The 20,016-nt window shown below is 38.9% G+C and overlaps 1 protein-coding gene across 1 annotated transcript in view; it reads right to left on the reverse strand.

The window, feature by feature from the left end:
* The window catches only part of LRRTM4 (leucine rich repeat transmembrane neuronal 4), a 334,867-nt gene extending 317,765 nt beyond the window's left edge, over positions 1-17,102 (reverse strand). The window contains exons 1-2 of the mRNA XM_075736597.1: positions 17,008-17,102; positions 6,373-6,444 (exon numbers count right to left, since the gene is read on the reverse strand). The gene's annotated coding sequence lies outside the window, so the exon portion shown is untranslated. The remainder of the gene's footprint in view (positions 1-6,372; positions 6,445-17,007) is intronic.
* Positions 17,103-20,016: the final 2,914 nt, after the last annotated feature.

Consider the following 20,016-nt stretch of genomic DNA (forward strand, 5'->3'; position numbering starts at 1 on the left):
CCTGTGCAATTGTGACAAGTCACCACTTGTTCAAGCATTTTGGCATTATCAGGCAGTTGGGTATAACTTTGCTGTGTGCTGTAAACTAAATGTACAACTGCAATTTGCTACACCCAAAAAGAAAGTATCTTAAAAAAAATTAGAGCATAAGAGACAAAAGTGAACTGACATGCCTCTGGTCTCATAGTTACTCAGCAACAGGGTCAGACATAAATCCTGAATTCCAAACAAGTTCATACTGACTACTTACAATGAAACATTAACATGGCAATTATCAGAAAAAGCACCAGCAAAACCATCATCAGTATACAAATCTTCCTGTATAGGTTTCTGGCCTAGACACTGCTTGTTAAATTTATGGCTTGCTTCAAGATCATAGATGAAGGCAGTTTATCTCTAGATATCAAATAAGTATCACAATAAGGAAGATCCAGATAGAAAATACAAAGGCTTGAAAATTACAATGGAATAAAGCACTACGTGGATAAGAAATCAGTCTTTAAAAGTAAACCAAATGGACTAAATCAAACTCTGAAAGACAAGTAAATGATAAATGACGTAAGACTGTAACCAAACTAAATCTTTGGTGTCTAAATGAAATATAGAGGGCTGAGGAAATTATGCAAATTGAAATGAATCAAGACTGAATCAAGGTGTACAGCTGACCTTAAGTGTGATGGAACATGCTGCATTCTGAAGCCAGAGTAATTATACAACCTGGAACTAAATAGCTGACCAGAGAATAAAGGACGGAAATTTTATTTGGCCTCCCAAGTTCTCCAAGAACAACAGTGTAAGTAAAGGGGGAGGGGGGTGTCCATCTCCAAAGCTGCCATGCAGGGTTTTGGGAGGAGGGGCAGAAAAAAGAAGAAAAAAGCTGTACAAAACATTATGGCTGGCTTACTCAAATACAAGCATACTCTTAGTTCTTAGAAAGCCAGTTGAGATCTCAAAACTACACAGAGTCACAATCTACTAAGATTCTTCAGCTACGGTGCTTTTCAAATGGCATTAGAGTTGCTTTGCCCCAAAATGCACTTGTGTCCTTAGTAGACAGTTACGTACTTTTTTTAAAAACGGTCAGGTGGTTCTGCATCGTTAGGTCCGATCACTACATCTGGAATTCAGATTCCAAATTTCTCAGAAGAATTTAGATCTCAACTTCTGGTTTCTTTCTCCTCTTCCAACCACTTGGATAAGTATGTACTTATAGTCACACAATAGAATAGAATTAGTAACACAGAAGTTAAGCAAGGAGTTAAATAATACAAAATGATGCTATATTTACTTTATTCACTATTACTAGCAACTACAAATCATAATACAAGTGTCTTTTGACCTTTAGAATAACTGACGCAGTCTTTTGCAAGCTGAGCAAACCAGCCTCCCCAAGAACACAGGGAAGGGAAGGACGAAAGTCAAGTGCTGTAATTAGCAGCATAATTATTTTCCAAAATAAAATGTGCAATCTTCACCTCTTTGGCACTGAATGGCGTCATTGGGGCTGCTATCATTAAGCTGCCATCGCTGCACTATCATTATGGGGCTGATAAGGAAAGACAAACACTTCGAGATCCACTAGAGGATGCGTTTATTTCCCAACTTCCCTCAACTAATGTATTTATATACTTATTTTTGCGGATGATGGGATTGTGAGGACAGGAAGGAAGGTCACTGACACTGGAACCAGCAGGGATAAGAAGTGTTTTTCTCAACAGGAATCAAGCCTGATGCTCTAATAATCATTAGATGTTAAATCCTATCTTTTTTTCGGCCAACGATAAAACTCTCATCGACTTGAACAGGGTCAAGATTTTACTCCAAGCTTGCAGCCACTTAGACACCACAAGAATAACGTCAATACGAGAACAAGAGCAGGAAGGAAGGGGAAGAAGGGAATCCAAGCCTTAAAGAAACATTGCTTAAGTGACAGTCTTGCCTGAATCTGCATGAAACAACTGTACATCAAGAGGATCTGAGTTACCCAATACATCTGAAAAAACAAGCTGGGTAATACTGTTTGCATAATGAAACAAGAATAACTGAAGTCGTTTAATTATTGCTGTCCCAGAAGTATGTCATTATGCAGTGCCTATCCACCTCCTTGGGTATTTCTGATCTTGGATGGCATCTGAGCTAAGACTCAGTAACACAGTATTTGCTACATAGTTGACATGGATTGAATTATATTTGCATTTATGGGTTATTTTAATAGCTTTCCTTCATTCCCTGTTACTTCCCAGGATCCTGTTTACTGCTAATAAACAAGGTTTTCTTTTTTGTCATTTTGTTAAAGTCCAGAAAAACAGCAGCTGGCAGTATAAGGGCAGAATCTCAGCAAGGTAGACTCTCTCACACGGAAAACACCCTGAAGAACTTCTGTCTCCCCAAACAACAACAAAAGAAATAAGGAAATTCCCCACAACTGAACATTTGATGTCATTTCATACAGAGAATGCTAAATTCTACAGACACAGATTATCTGTGTTTACAAAGCACATGACAAAATATTTAGCAGTCAGCTCTGGTAGAAACAGACAGGGACAAACATAGTCAAACAGTTCCATGTCATCACACGCATATAAAAATGAGAAGATTCTTAATTACTTTTGAAAGGCTGATTTAGTGTCATGACCTGTTGAGAGTAAGGTGCAAGTGGATGTTTTTGCAGCCAGAATCTCTCATACCTACCAGACTCAGAATTGAGAGTAGAGATTTATTTGCTGAGGAATTGAGTCACTGAACTACACACTATGCTGCTATGACCACTTAGACCAAACCCAAGGTTACTCTTTGCATTATCGCAACAGAAGCTTCCCCCCCCCATATTATACAAAACAAGCATGGATTGGAGAATAAGCACTAAAATCTAATTCAGGAACCCTAGGCTTTCTTCAGATGTGTTTGGAATCAGGGGATCCCACCCCCCTTACCTTGTCATCCACAAAACTGATCATACAAAATTGTACCTCTTGGCCAGCCTACAGCTCACCATGCTTCAGTTTGAGGTAGAGCCAAACCAGATAAGATTTAATAGTATTTGTAGTAACTTAAGTTTTATTAAAGTATCTACAAGTTGCTGATTTTTTTTTTAAATTATGATTTTTTTTTTAAACACCATGTCTCTGAGAAAACACGAAAGATCATTAATTAGATGAAGGAAAGCTAATTTACATGTTTGGCCAAACCAGAGCGATGGAATGGCTGTTAACCATACGCTGGTGTGTCTCAAACAGCAGCCAAAGCCATTGTAAACCTGAATGCAGCATTACTTCCACATTAACAACAGGCCCAGAATAGGATGCTGCTCCCCTAACTCTCAATCTGGGGTGTCAGTGTGCTGCAGCCTTTCTCCACAACTATTGCTGCCACTGCCAAAATCCTAGATTCTTCTCTGAGACTCCTCTCATCAGTGTTACCATGGCTCCCATTGCTGCGGCATTTTTACTCATTACAGCCCACATTCCTTCTTTAAATTTCATGGTATTTAGTGAAATAAGCACTGTTTTGCAGTATTCTATATCTAGTAACTATTTACAGAGTTGCACTTCTGATAGGATTATCAAGAACTATTTTCTACCTCAAAGCAGAGCCTTTAAAACTTTAAAACCTCCTCTTCAAGGAGAATCATAGCAAGAAAGCATTGCAGGTTGTTTGCTTCAACCTAATCTCACAACTTCATCAAGACCAGGCACCCTGACAAGAAGTAGAAGCCTTCAACAAGTAGTAAGACAGCAATATATCATTTCTTCTTCAGCATCTGACAGTAGAAGGAAGATATTGAACTGAGCTTTCTATGTTGGTCAACATCTCAGAGTATCTTGATGAACTTAATGTATGGTTAGTTATTTATTATCTCTTATCATAGAATTTTTATTCTGAAAGGACCAGAAACACAAGTACATTACTCAACAGCTGCACTGGAAAACGTAAGACAAAACCAAAGGAGAACAGATCTGATACAAGATATAAGGTAACTGCAACACTGGACCAAAATTTCACTGGTTTGTCTCTCAACCAGGCTGCACCCACATGCATTTGTTCTTTGAGTAGATCTGGGATCCTCAGTGAAATCTGCAGGCATCCTCCAGAGGCACACAGAACAATGTTCACAGATCTGCTTGCAAGACTTGAGTTTTACGTAGATTTTTCTAAATCCCAAATCCTTACACCAAGCAGATGGGTTTGATTCTTTGCCAACCCCCTGCAGAGCATGCGGGATCCACATGACTTCACACGTTACTGCTAATTATTCTTCTCACAGAACAGTAGAAACTATGCAAAGACTAAAGCCTAATGCTAAAGTAAGAGCACTCCTGTCTCACTGGTTTGAAGTGTGAAATACCTATAGGAGAAGGACCACTGGGGGACATGAGTTCTTACAAGACCTAAAAACTTCAGGAAAGTAGTCAGTGAATTTTTCCTTGAGGCCATAAGGCAAACAGAAACTCTGAGAGCAGGCAACTGCCAAGGGACTGAACACAGTAAGAACATTCACAGGTTTTGAGGGGCTTGGGTTATTTTTATGAAGATAGAAAGATTTAATTATTCAAAACAAAAAAGAACTAAAGGAGCCTGTCAATTAAAGTGACTGATACAATTTTACAGTTATTCTGAAATACTTAACAGAGAATGCTGAATTTTTTATGTAAGAAATATTTATGCTTGCAACAGAGCCTAATGTTAATATACAGAAATTAATACAAACATCAAACCTGAGCTTTCAAGCTCCCATAGAGGTAGCTAAGTAAAGAGTTCACCCTGTTTCAAAATTAACACCGTTGGACCAAAACTAAGACCCATGTAACTAGACTTTCACATCACCATGTCGACCCACAGATGTCCCAACAACACTGAGTACTAGCTGCTCGTTAAAATCTGTTTCCAAATGTGGAGTCCTCGGCATTTCGTATCTATCCCTGACCACGATTACTTCACTCCTAAAGACCAGAAAGAGAGGCAAAGATTAACTCCAGGCTTCTGGTTCTTTTTTAATTGAACTTGGGTTAATGGGCACTTTTAAAATAACAAGGCTCTTAAATAATTATTGCAGAATTGCATTTTTTTCTAAGAGAATACAAAGCAAACAAAAAGTTGACATGCACATAAGTTTACAAACAGATCCAAATTCTCTTGTATGGCATTTTTTTCAGTATTTTTCCACCTTTCTCTGCCATACTTCAGGTCTCTAGTTAAAGAGTCCTGTCAACATCAACAACAATATTAATGTTGCTAATACTAATACCTGAAATCCTTGGGTAAATTTAGAGATCTATAGGAAAAGGAACTTCCAGGAGAGCTGATTAGGGAATAAATGACTTAAGTAGCATGGCAAATATGCTAATTATATTCACTTGGATGCTGCATCACTACATTTTTGCCATTATTATCAACATGTTTTCAAAGCCAGTGAATAGGTTTTCACTGTCCACAACTGACATATCCAAGCCAGATGCAAACTCCAAAAACCAATTTTCAACACACCTGCAGTTTCAATTTTCAGCCCATAAGGATTCCATACCAGAGAGTACTACATGGAATGCAACTTCAACATTAGGTAAGCCTGTTCTGTTAAGACTCATACAGATTATTGCAGTACTGCTCTTTCTAGCATAACTCTGCAATATTTGATTAAAAAAGGAACAATTGAAAAGCAAACCAATTTCCAATATTAAAAAGAACAATAACAAAATACAATCTTTTGAGAAGATTTAACTTCTTTTTTCCCTTTTCTTGTATAACACACAATTGGTAAACCTAGTAAAAAGCATTGGTTTGTACTTTGTATTCCTTCTAATCCTAAGGAAAACACAAGCAGAATCAGTTGCAGTCATTACAGTCAGTACCATCTCAATTTTAGCCACAATTTCAGCCTTGCAATGATAAAATACATCTCTCAAGTTGAAGCAAGAAGAAAAGTAAAAGTTAGCACTGAAGACTTGCTGTTCTCATCAATATAGATAAAGTCTGAAAGCCAAATCTTGCCAACCCATGAAAATGCAGAGCCTTTCTAGAGACCATTCTCAAGTTTGAACTTCTTCAGGTACACTTCACTATAATTAACAGCAGATCTGTACTTCAGACATCATAGAGCACTTCTCTGGCTGAGGACACGATCACAAAAATCTCAAAATAGCATTAACATGCAAAAATGATTTTACACGTGCACGAATAAACCTAATAACTACAAAACATGATACTCCATTCCCTTCACAAAATAGAGTGAGCTCTCTTAATTAAAGCCAAACAAGGTATTTCTCCTTGGGTATTGCAGACCCTGTGTATTTTTAAAAAGCAGTATGAAATGCCATCTAATTTCTAGGCTCCGGACGACAAACTCATTTGTTTTCTTCTGCATGAAGAGAGTCTTACCTTATCGAGCAGCAGCATCCTACATCCCCTCTGACATAAAACCATCTTTCCTCTCTGCGTTGCAAAGTTGAGCTGAAATTCACTGAGTATGCTACTTTTTGTAGCGTTTTTACTATCATCACACAACCCCAGTACAAACTGAAACATTACCATGTAATGTACTTACAGTACCATGTAAGTAACATGAATTACTCAGTTTGTGCAATCATGTTTAATTTGTCCAATCCCTTTCTTTCCTAATTAGCCCTGGTATCTCCTTATGAAAGATCAGAACAATTTTTTTCTTCCTCTTCGAAGTATTTTTACTAGTGTTTAGTAAGGGGGATGATTCTTCCCATCCAGTGTTACACTGCCACTTCATATATAGCGATAGCAAGACATGGAATGACTTCCTCCAAAATTGTGCTGATAGTACCTGCTATCCGTCTCATTTACCCATCAGCATTATCTCCTGACTTTCCATGAGCTTCATGATAGTTTCTGCTCTATTACTAACACGAAGCGTTAGGTATTGCTTTGCCTTTTGTTACAGGAAACAACTTCTACTAGGTATTTGAACTTCCCTTGGCAGCCACCAGGACTAAAGACGTATTTTAAAATTAAAATAAACCTCCTCATTATCAAACAATTATAGTCTTTAAAATAAAGAGCATGTAAGTTTATGGTAAGAGTCATAAGATACTAGTAATGCTGACCAGGATTTTCACAGTTATACAAAAACATTTAAACAGAAGGACAAGGGAAGTCCAGGGTAGGCAATAAATAGCAATAGACAGAGAAGAGCTACTATTGTTTTGCTGCAGAGGGCCTGTATGTAAAAGACCCACTTTCATTACCTTTCACAGTGCTGATATTTACTGTTTTCAGACAAGCCCATGATGAAGCTTCTCATTAAATGACAAAGTAATAATGTTTTGCCCAAACTGAGCTCTGGTTGAGCTCTTGGTTGCTATAAGGCTACCAAACTCCAAGGGGAAGGACAAAAATCCAGGCAGGAAGGAAGCCTTCAGCCTTTCCTCCAAGCCGCCATTTTGTCCAGCATTTCCAAAACACAAATTCCCTCTGCTGTATGGAGCAAGTTACCACTCAGAACCTTTCCCAACCCAAATCGCCATACTCAGCCTACTACTTTCTACTTAAAAAGGGTTATCCTCCCTCTTTGCACCAGGTTTTTTCAGTCACTTACAGCAGTTTTCCTTTCTCTCACAGATGACATTATGAGGTGCACTCCCTGCGCACAGGTTCCTGCCTGCTGCCTCCTCTCGGGACGGTGGCTGCCTCCTCGCTCATGCACCCCAACCAGCACCCTCCTCTCCCACAAACAGCCCTGAACCCAGCCGACTCCCAGCTCCTCTCCCCACCGGCGAGGCAGGCTGGGCCCTTGGGGCCATTAGCACCCACCCACCAGTCAGGCTTTGAATTTTAACTGCCTCCACCTGCCCATACCAACCCAGCTTGATTTTCTTTTTGTAGGCTCAACCTGCAAACACAGAGAAGTGGAACCAAGTCTGTTCTTCACCCCAGACATGCAGGCTGAAAGCAGTGAAGGGAAGAGGCCTTTGTGCCCTCACAGGAGCCCCTGCCCGGCAGTCCCCCGCAATTATAAACTCCCCTTGCAGCCTCCAGCAGCTGAAGTACCTCAGAGCAGCGGGGCCCGTCTAAAAATCCACAGTTACCCCATCAGCCCCAGGAAGAAAAACGTGAACTAACTTTCTGGTTTGCAGTCTTTCCAAATGCCAGCGAGACTTCGAGCTTTTGCTTAAATGCACTTAGCACAGAGTAATCATTTTAATGAAATTTAACCTAGAGAAGACTGAAAATCATTCAAATACAGACTGATCCATTTGCAGGATCATATATGAAACATCTTGCTAATCAAATCCGAGCAGCTTGTGATCTATATAAACTCGTGGAATAAACTTATAGTGACTTATTAGCAGGAAATGAATACCATTAGGCAGATCAAGGTGAATCTATTGCTGTCATTAGTGAAAAACAAGTAATTATATGCACCTTTCTCTCACTCTCCCTAGAGAACTAGTCATGTCTACAGGGCGCAAGTATAACAGCAGCATTTACATTAATATACTTAACCAGGGCTGGAAAATAAACATCTTTTATTTATAAACAAATCCCTCACCCCGAGGCAGGGAACTTGCTATACTTGACAATGTGATTAGGGAAGTATAGTTCTCCCGGCTTCGAATGAGACTTTGACATTCTTTCACACCAAACACACTTGACAGAACAAAAAGCAAACCGTAAGTTCTGGAACAAGAATACGCTATTCCTAGTGAAGACCTATCTGTCATGTTATATACAATGACTGCATTTTGAAGTGGACTGCTTTGCAAGGAGGATCGTTGGCATCATATGGAAACGGTTTGGGAAACACGATTGAGTAGATGAAGCTCTGGAGGCGGAATGCTTAAACATGGGTTTGATTTCTCTACAAGCATGTTATCTTTGTGGTCCTGGGCAAGTTCTGCAGGAAACCCCACTGGGTTTTACATGAAATGCAGCTAGCCACCTTTGTGAGGTAGTTTAAATGGACAGGCTTCGGGTTGCTTTCTCAAGCACTGAAAGTACGTGAAAAATACCTTCCTGAATCAGGGCAGAAATATTAAATAAATTTCAGCATTGAAATAATGTTCTGTATTAGCATTACAGCTTAAGAATCACCGTGTGTGTGAAGTGCTTGAGAGAACTGCATGAGGAAAAGCATTCACGAAGGTCAAGGCAAGAGGTGGAAGAGGCGCAGTCACTCAGACTGCATCTCCAGCGACACGTTGGTCCTGCACCGGAGCAGCTTCCTTGCTGCAGTTGTCCCGTGCCAACACTGCCTAGGTTTGGTTTGTAAAGTCTTGTTAGGAAGACCTGGCAAAGGAAAAAAATAGGAAGCAGTCTGACAGCACAAGGATGATATTAGACAAAGAGCAGCTATCTGCCAAATATTTTGAAGAGGATGAGGATTACATCCTGTTATTACAAAAGGATACAGAGTGGTTTTCTCCAGATGTCAGGTGGGCTGTTGAACTGACAAGTGCTGTTTGGGCACTGTATTACAGATGATGTTTTGGCATCAAAAGATTGTCTACATCACACAATGCCTTCATAAGCTAAGAGAATGAACCAGGGCTAATTAGCTCAAGGGAACAGCTATACTCTTTCTGGCACTCAAGCTAGCACCCTCGCATACACAGGACTCTGCTGTGAAGGCATACAAGCTCATTCATCACTATCTCAGGTATCTCTGGAGCCTTGAATAAAGGTCTTATTATTAAAATTCCAGTGCTTGATCTTGACTGAAAGGCCAGGCAAACAATTACAGTATTTACTGTTGCAGTCTTCTGTCGAAGTGAAACAAAGGTGATAATCAGAAGGTATTTGTGCTGTCAGAATCCAGTCCTCCTCTTGTATTACATTTTACCTTAAATGCAAAAAAATAATTCCTTCTCCTGATCCTGCCATTTGGTATGGAAACGTTACTTCTCTGCCCTTGTTTTGCCCTGTCCTTCATTAACTTCTTCCCTCTACTTCTTCTCCCCTCCCTTACCCATTTAAATTAAAAATCTTGAGACACGCCTTGGCAATACATTAACACAACTTCATCCTGTTCTCAAAATCTGCTAAAACGCTTCCTCTATAACAAGTCATAGTTCTCCTTTTCTGTGAATTTGTCTTTAAAAGTACTTCACTTAAAAAGAAGATAGAGTTGTTTTCTTTAGCATCTGTAACACATATATGCAACAGTCCTGCTCACTTCAGTAAAATAAAAATGCATAATTGCCAGTCTGAAAGCCATAATTTGCATTAATATTGTGAAGTAAACCTCTTATGCATGCAGAGCCATAACGGGAGCCTCAGCAGTTGTGTCTCCTCCTAGGTGGGCAGGGAAAAATGTTGCTGAACACATGCATCATTGCTGACCATTCCCGAACAGAACTTCTCTGATTAGATTTGGGAACTGGCAAGGAATTGACTTTATCTATGAACTCCATTTCCTGGGTAATGTTATTAATTTATTCATTAAAATGTTATCAAATTATTGAAAAGAAATCTCCATCCTGAGTGTTAGATAACAGCAGCTCTGCTTCCCATCTCAATGGTACTTTCACTTTAACAGGACTTTTAACTAGCAATATTGTTTAGTGATTTTATTATTACCATTATTCAATTCAGCCAAGCTTCCCCCCCCTTCTTTGCACTCTGTTTACACTTTTTAATGAGGTTTTAATCTTCCTTGACATGTTTATTCAGGTTATTTGTTTTATAAAAGGAAAGGGCCTTAAGTATAACTGAGGAAATCAATGCTTTTTTTTTCAACCTGGGTCCAATTCTCTTTCTAACTCTCCTTTTCAAATATTCCCTGCGGGGGAGAAGCACACATGGTTTTGGGAAAATGTATGTAAGAAGGTTAGAGGTTTTTAGATTAATTCAAGTAAAACTCAAATTCTTATGGAAGAGCTACAAATTCTACAAATCCCTGTAAGAATAACTGATTGCAAATTTCACTTGAGCCTTGAGAGATTCACAGATAAATTTAAAAAGCATTTTTACATAAAAATGCATTAAGTAGCTTGGCAAACCTTAAGCTGGCATTGGTCACAGCAAATTAGCATTCCCTTAAAATCAAGCAATGTGTGTTCTTTTCCATAATGCTCCTAACAGTGTTTGCATATCTTGTTTGGGTTTGGTTTTACAGGGATCAGCATGCTGGGTACACGTTGGATGTACAGCCTGAAAAAAATCCAACTGCGAGAGCAACAAGTGTGAGTGGCTGGATTTTATGTGCAATAACCTAATATCAGCTGGGGATTACTAGCTTTCAAAAATTTAGTTCTTTGGCTGAAGTTTCTCATATAGGAAAAAAAATTTACATCCACGTAAAGCCATCAGAACACTGAAAATGAGGCAGACGTACTTAAGCCTTGAACCACTGAAGTTTCAAGTGAATTCCATCCTTATGAAGTATAACAGAGAAAAGGCTGAAAAAGTCGATTGTCTGGAGGACTGTCCACAGTAATTTGCTGAATCAACTCCCCTAGGACGAGTTCTTGCTTCTGTTCTTATTTTGCAAGCACTTTTGAGAAGGACCCAGCAAATTCCTTCCATTGGGGCTGGGAAAATACTGCTATGTGGTTAACTACATTCAACTCAAACATCTAAAGACAATGCCTATTACCCTGTTACCTGGATTAAAAAGCCTTAGAGCCTTACTGAAACATTTTGAAGGCTGGCAGGGCCATCGTTACTGCCTTTCACTAGCATTATAAGATTCAACGCACCTATCCCATTACATTCCTTGTTCCAGACCTGCTGTAGCACCTCTGCAAAAAAAACACGCTGAAAGTTCAGAATTTCCGTACCTTACTGACGCTGACATCTATGAAGGATTTCCATCCTGTAATACTTGTCATGCTGAATATGCACATTACTACCTTATATGTAAGATACCTAATAAGATGTTTCCCATTTAATTTTCTGAGCAGCAGAAGTATTTAAAGAACATTAATGTAGTCAGACTAAATTTACTTCCCCCCCCCGCCATGACTTGCAATCATTTTTCTCCATCCTCATGCTAGTTAGCTATTATTTTGTAAATGAATGACTTCATTTAATTTAGTTTCAGATTTAATTGTTCCTTATTGGAAATGTCAGCTTTCACAGTTCATTAATAAGGGCGCTGGTGGAAAGAAAGCAAGGCAAGAAGTGGGGATAGGGAGAAATAAACTTATCTTGCAAGTAATGAAGAGCTTTAGTTAATGTTATGTCCACATATTTGTTTTAAGTCCCTCTTGAACCTTGGTCTCTGGATTGACATTACTGAGGATATTTGCTGGAATTCAACAGACTAGCTTCTCTGACAGATGCTGCTTGCTGAGAAGGATATGCAATCTAATCCTTGAACTGCTACGGCTCTCCTCCCAAGTTAGTTGGCAGAAAGAATTCTGAGGTGGCAATCGGCCATCTTCCTGTGACAGTGGTTTAAACAGATAGAAAAATGGTTCTTCCAAAGAGGGCCAAACTCTGTTCTGAAAATCTGTCAAGTGTACAAAACTGGGACTTCCTGGGTGAAATGCATTTTGGAATACCTTTGGACAATCTGTGGAATGCTTCTAGTTCTGGTCAAGGAACAGAATCCACTACGTCAGACAATCCAAAGATGTCCACTGATTCCCTGGACCAGCAGCTACATCCTGCAGAATGGTTACCACCTCCTTAAATATGACCTTTAATCACTACTCTACCTCACTCTCCTGCAAATACGAACAAAAACTACTCCCTGCTTTTCCAGGTATAGCACTAACAAACTCATTCACCCAAGTTATTAATTATTACTGTGCTGAATGAATTCCTATAGGTAGTCCAACATTATCATTTTGGGGTTTTCCTGTATTTACCCAGTTTGCAAATGAAAATAAATAATGAAAACATGTTAGTTCTTTCTTTGCCAAGTAGAATGTGACTGAAATGATTAACTGATTTAACAGTTTTGTTTTCAGTGATGACATTAGAGTGTTTTCTAAGTTTTACAGAGCCAAAGTGGTGGTTTTTTATAAAGCAGTGGAACACTTGTGAGAATGACAAACCAAGACATAGTAATGCCATATCCATCCACTAATTGGAATACATTAAAAGTTTACGTTTGATCAAAATTTGTCACTTTCAACCACCAGTTAATAAAATAGATTACTGGCAGAGCAAAAAAAAAAAAAACCAACTCAATAATAATCTATGAAATCTTTATGACCTAATCAAGACTAGTACTTAAACCTGATATACAAACCCAGCAACAAAACCCTGCAGTAATATATTACTAAGGGGATGTATCTTGCAATCCATTCTGTATTTTGGATCCTTTCTCTGTAAAATGCTTTCTAAGCTCATTTAGATCAATTAGCATTTCTGAAACACTTTCTATGAAATGGCTTTGACTTTGTGTTATTGGTCTGCCTTATACTACTTGCGTATGTTTAAATGAAAGGTTCCCTGCAGCTTTTTTGGGGAAGGAGAAAAAAAAAAGGGGGGGGGGGGGGGGGGGCGGGGAGAGCAATTTTATTTTTTGAACAAGTAAATAGTGCATAGAGAATTGCATAAGAAAAACCAGATAAAATTAGAAATAAGCTTTTGTATATTTATGCAGAGTCTCCAAAAAGACAATACCTGAAAGAAAACAGAGCTTCTGTATAGGGAATATATTAAAAGAGGCAAAATTGGCTCCATTTACCATGTATGGGAAGAAAAGAAAGATATGCTGCCTTGCATATATATAGCAGAATATATTCAAGAGCTTGACTGAAATCATGGAAAAAATCTCCACCGATTATGAAGTGTGTTAGACCAGGCCCTAAGAATAAGAGCTGCACAGTTCCATCCATCCCCAGTTTTGCCACAGACTTGCCCTCCAGTTCAGCAAAGCATTAGGCCTGCCGGCTGCATTCAACAAATCACTTCAGCAGGTACTTTGTTTTAAGCAGATGAGAAGTCCCTTTTCAAGAGGAAAGATTTTATATTTGAGGACACGGCCGAGTTGGACCACTAGATTTGATCTCGTTAACAGGACCTGATTAACAGAGATGCAAACCACTTATTGCTTCAATCTACTTTGAATAGAAAAAACCCCCAGGAAACAGAATAGACCCAGGAGGTTATTACCTCAGTTTCCCCAAGTATACAGCAGTGGACTAATTTTACATAATAGCGGTGTTGACAGGTTTAAACTAGTGTTTCAAAGCCACATTCACATTTTAAAGAAAACTACAATATAAATGCAAAATATTTCTATAATAAACACTCAACTATACAAACTATAATAATCTTCATTTTTTCCTTCCCAAACAGCAAAGGCAAATATAATACACATACTTAAGAAGGTGAAATTACCCCATCTTGGAGAGACTATGAATGGAAAAATTCTAACATGATATTTTCTTGGATGAAAGCTCCCATGCAAGTGTAAATTATTATCATTAAAATAATGAATTCTTTGCCTGGTTTAAGCTTTGCAGCTCACTCTTGAATTGAAAAGTGCTCTCTGCTCAATGAAACTCAGGGGTGTAATGTAAATTTTCCACAGCATTTGCTTTTCAACTAAATTCTACAGACACATGATTTGGAGACAAAAGCCCATTAAGAAAGGCTTGTGAGTAAGCACCCAAAGTAGTTGTCTTTCAATTCTAATTCCTGGATAATGTGGAGGTTGGTCATTATTGCCGAGCATTTTAAATACTAGCTCATCAGTTCAAATCTGGGTCAGACAGAAAGTTAAAAAGAAGAGAGCTCTTCGATGTCCTGTATCAGATACGTTAGTTTTGGGCAATTTCCCAGCTGACATACTGCTACATAAAAAAAGCACCAGAACATCTTGCTAATCTAGGCACCCCTTGTCATTCTCAGCAAAAGAACCCAGAGTTAAAGCGAGCACCGAGCCAGAACTGACCTCACAACACCAAAACTGCTCCCTCCGATGTCCACGGTTGAGACACATTGTCCAGCACTGCATTCACATGCACACTTGACCCCTACCAGTATCATAAATGCTGAAGAAATATATAAGGGAACAGTATAAATTCATTTTCACAGACTGCCTCCAGCCAGAGCAGAAGGAAAGTTTTTAACCTGACTTTTCAATAGAAAGAACGGTCCAATGAATCAAGTTGTTTCTGGCTAATTCAAAACATTCATCCTAACCATTATCTTTCAAGATTATATTCTAAAACACGGGAAAGGACAAATCAACATACTATGAACTATTTCGTGTCATAGAAAATTCTAAATTATCTTTCTTGGCTTTGTTTTGGGGAGAAATAAAATTTCAAAGTCTCATGATGAAAATTCCCCCTCTTTTGCAGCTCTATTTCTAGATGTTCGTTTCACTCTTCAGCGGTTGTGGCACAAAGCGCCACGTGCCTAGTCCTGGCAGCCTGTGCAGGAAACGAGTATTTACTGATTTGAAAGTAATGCATTTGAAATAAGGCCTAGACTATCTTAAGCTGCACATACAGTATTCAAAAGTAGAGGCCACCTTTGACCATGTCTAAATTTGCTTTAAGAATTATTATTCATGAAAAAGAGGTTCTGGGACAAGTTTATCAATGATAAACAGATTTTATTAGGATAGTGGCAGCATCAGTAGCAGTCCATCTAGAAAAGTTATTAGATGTGAGTATAACCCACAGTTCTAAGCAATGTCTTCACTGATTCGACCCCTTAATTACAGCAATCAATTGTCATTAATATGGCAATTCTGTGACCTATGCTGTAAAGGGGTCAGACAAAATGATTGAATGGTCTCTTCTAGTCTTCAAACCTATAACTAACAATTTATTAAGGTAGCTAATAGGCATGTATTAGCTAGACTGAACGCAGAAGCCAAGCAGTCTGAATCAAGTTGAACAAGGACTTGAAGTTCAGTCTTCCACTGCCACAGACGTGCCTGGACCAGCATGCCATTGAGGGGATGGAAATTGGTGAAGAGTGAGTGAGTGAGTGTGTCTGTCTGTCTCTGCCCTCCCACACCATCCAGCTTCACAAGAAGTTTGAAAATCTGCTCTGTCTTCATCTGCAAACTTTTAGCAATCTCAAAAACATTCCTAGGATGGAAAAATCAATAGCCTGGTCACTTTTGTATTAATCCTTTAAAACCCATTTATAAATGAAATCTAAATTTAAATTTTATTAGGAGAATTTGGGAAAGTTCTTTTGGCATTTAGAACAATTTCTTTTACCTCTTGCATATCCAATTTACCAAGTCAATTCATTTACAAAATGCTGTTTAATGAGGGACTCCTCCACTCGCCCGCCAGTCATTTATCTCTTTTGGTGACTTATATACCATCAATCATGCCCTATGGGCAAAGTAACGCTTTCATGTATGGTAGCAAGTTGTGCAAACCTTGCCTAAGAAACATTCCCTTGTTTACTGTTTATGGAGGATTGTATCGCTGTACACTAATGTTCTCTAACTGCTATAATTTGACTGCTTTGTGTGCCGAAAGCAATAAAAAAGTTAATTAAAAATAAACAAAGAAAAGAAAGAGAAGTTAGACCCCTGTACCATCAACATACAAGTGTAAACTGAAAGCCTCAATGTAACAGAGGCAGCTAAGATATTTTAGATGCTGTTTTGATGCGATACAAGCACTTCCCACAAACAAAAGGTACAGTCTACTTAAGTACCTAAATATTTTTGTTGACTAAAGGAGCTGCATAAATGAGATATGAAACTATTCAAAAGATAACAATCATTATTTCCAGTGTTTGTCTTAAGCAGTATTTGTACTTGCAGTAATTGCAGAAGATAACGTGCTAGACTGGCAGTAGACTTCTCCTTGACCCCAGTCAACGGTTGTACTTTCAACAAAGCTAAACGAAGGACTTTTTACTTCTACCATGATGCAACTAGAAAATGCCTACGTGCACATTCATCTGAATACATGCAAGTTTTCTACCCTATCATTTCAGCCAAGCAGGTTCGTTAACTTTTCATCATTCGCCTGAGATTTCTCAGGCACAGTAGAAATCATTCCTCTCTGTCCAGCTCTAGTATGTGCACAGCTTGTTCCTCCATTCGGGATCAGAATACACAAAGCTCATCTCACATCCAGGCAAAAAAGCGCACTGCATTCTTACCCCGTTTTCCCCCATGTTCAGAGCCGCATGTTTCCTAAGCCTGGGGGAGAGGTTGCGCTGGGTAATCCTCCTGAGCTGGAGGCGATGGACTCTGCAGCATGCTGGAGAAAGCTTGGGGACAGAGCAAGGAGGACAATGTCAGCTAGATGATCTCGGGAGCAAGAGGAGGTGCAGATTTACGTGGGTTTCTAACCTGCCCCACCGTAAGTCTAACACAAAACGTGACTGTAGGCAGAAAGCATGCTTGGAGCCTACCTGCTTACCACACCCTGCTTCCCCCACCCTGCTTCCCCAGCCACCCGACTGAGTTGCACTTACTTCTGCAGCAGCAGCTTTTCTGCCATTGGAAAAAACATAAAAATCATGATTCAATGTTCCTGTATTCTGGAAACTTAGTAAGAGAATATCCCTTGGCATCCAAAAAATGGCAGGCAGAACTAATACGAAAGCCAAGTAAAGAAATAGGACAGGTGAAAGTCATTCCAGGAAGTCTAAAATGTGTTTTCCAATGATTAGGGGGAAGGGGAAGAAAAAAAAAAAAAAAAAGATTGCTAGCCTGCAGATGTTCCTGAGCAATTCAGAAATAGGAAGAGCAAGCCTTTTGTGGGTACTATTTAAACTGCAGTATCTGGCATTCAGCAAGTTAGGTGCTTCCATCTACAATCACAGTTATTTTGCTTTCTAAATGTTGACCAGATGGTCAGTTTTTGTGTGGCAACAGGGTGTGTGTGCGAGGGGGTGGAGGGGTAAGGAGGGAGGATTGTAATGATGAGAATGTGTGAAACTCCACCGCTACCACTGATATAAAATGACTGGAGTAACATCAAATTTAGATTCTGTGCACATATATTTCATATGCATACATCATAACTGCCTGGAAGGAAAAGTCAGTTATTTTCTTTTTCTAAATCCTTTTTCCTTATCGTCTATAAAATGTTACAATAAAAAAATAATAATCTCGGGGGTGAACTGAAGTCCCAGAAGGTGCTTGTCAAGGAGAAAAATAATTGTTAGCAAGAGCTGATTAAACAGCAATATTTTCACAGAGACTGAAATGATGGCTAAGAAATCGTCCAGGAGATGTTAGCCTCAGTATTCTTAACTTGTCATGAATAGCTAATTTGCTCAGAAATACATTCTAAAGAAGTTGATGCCACTCTTCCCCCCAGCCATACTAATTGTTTATTAGCATACAAAGGAACCAATGACCTTTCAAATCGCATGCTTATTGTCCCTTGTAGGCAGAAGAAATGAGTCTTGGCACAGTACACGTTGCTCGGTTCCTTTTTATTTTTAGGCAAGTAACCTTTTAAGCAATGAACTCTTCATCAATAGTGTTTCACAGTCTGTATTTAATAATCATGGAACTAAGCAGAAATGTGTTATTTTGCTACTTCATCTAGGATTCAAAATTTAACAAAAAAGAATTAAGGCTATTTAAAGCACTAAGTAATAGTTGTACAAATTGAGGTATTCTGGGGATTTAAAAGCATACTGAAAAAGTTTTGAACTGTTTCATTTCAAGAACCAGAACCATACATTTATGTGTAAGCTTTTTGAAGGGTGCACAGAACTCGAACACAATTTTTTAGGGGGTATTACATTATTCCTCCACTCAGCATTGTAACTGATTCTGGAGCCTGAGTCTCATTTTCAAAAGCCATTTAAAAGCCTAGGACACTTATCTTCATTGCCTTTCAACACGGATTAGGTTCTTAATTTCAGAACCCCAGAACAGTTGTGGTTTGGAAGTGACCTCTGCAAATCGTCCAGTCCAAATCCCTGCTCACAGCCAGATGAGCTAGAGCAGGCTGCCCATGACCACGTCCAGCGAAGTTCTGAATGCTTCCGAGGATGCAGACCCCACAGCCTCTCTGGGAAATACGGGCGCATCTACATATATATCTGCATATGTACACACTCCTTTCCTGCCATCTGTTTTTACTTTGAATAAGCCTTCACAATATATGATGTTCCTAAGGCTCTAAGCTCCTCCTTACTAAGCCCTGAATACTCTTTAAGGCCAACCTTGCTCTGCGTTCATCACCATTCTGGTGAAAACAGTACTAGGAAATTCTGGTAACTGGATAGCAGGCTACATAACACACACCCCTCCATTAATGAATATTAATACAATGGTCTGAAACATCTAGCAGCCTTGGGACCAGGGAACATGAAAACAGAAGTACTTCAATTAATGTATGTGGTACTGAAATCTAAAAGAACCAACTTGTAAGACCAAAATGATCCATAAAATGTTTCAAGGGTCCCAGCTGAGATGCTTTCTATACTATAAATAAATATATGTAAAATAAAAATTGGGCTCCAATCTGTATGTTTGGCCTATCAAACATCCCTGGAAAGTTGTCTATTAGCTAAGTGAATGTAATGAAAATGATGATGTGACTTTATTTCATTTATTCCATAACAATGGAACAAGACTATATTGAGGCTTGGTTAAAGGTGTCCACAAGAGAGACAATACTCAAGTATTCAAGATCAGGCAATCTGTTAGATGTGAGAGTCCTAGTCCATTAAGTTGCTGAGCCAATTCATGATAATGTTATTTAGTGTAAATTTCCATTTGGATGAATAGTAAAGAGCTTGATCTATAACATTTGTAATTGAATTAGCAACCTCTTTGTTTCCCTAGTCTCTTTATGGCCAGGCCATGTATGCATTTTGTGAGCATTCTGAATTACAGCAGAAAAGCCATTAGTTGGGAAAAGTGCCACATAATGCCCTTTTGGAAGTGAATTTTTATTCCATTTAACTTTTTTCCTTCCTGGAGAAGTGATGTTTTGCCATTCACTGCTGTTACCCAGCAGCCTCTATTTAAATTTGCTTTGTTTCACCTAAATTTGATGAGATTCCATAGACCTACTTTGCATGGCTGATATAGTTTGACCCTTACAAGCCCGAAGCAAGGGTTTCAGGATTCATTTGTTTTCCCATTATTTTTCTGGACAGGAATAGTAATGGTAGATTAGGAAAGAAAAATATAAGAGA

This window comes from Balearica regulorum, chromosome 27 (genome assembly GCF_011004875.1).
Source record: "Balearica regulorum gibbericeps isolate bBalReg1 chromosome 27, bBalReg1.pri, whole genome shotgun sequence".
Classification (NCBI taxonomy): Eukaryota; Metazoa; Chordata; class Aves; order Gruiformes; family Gruidae; genus Balearica; species Balearica regulorum.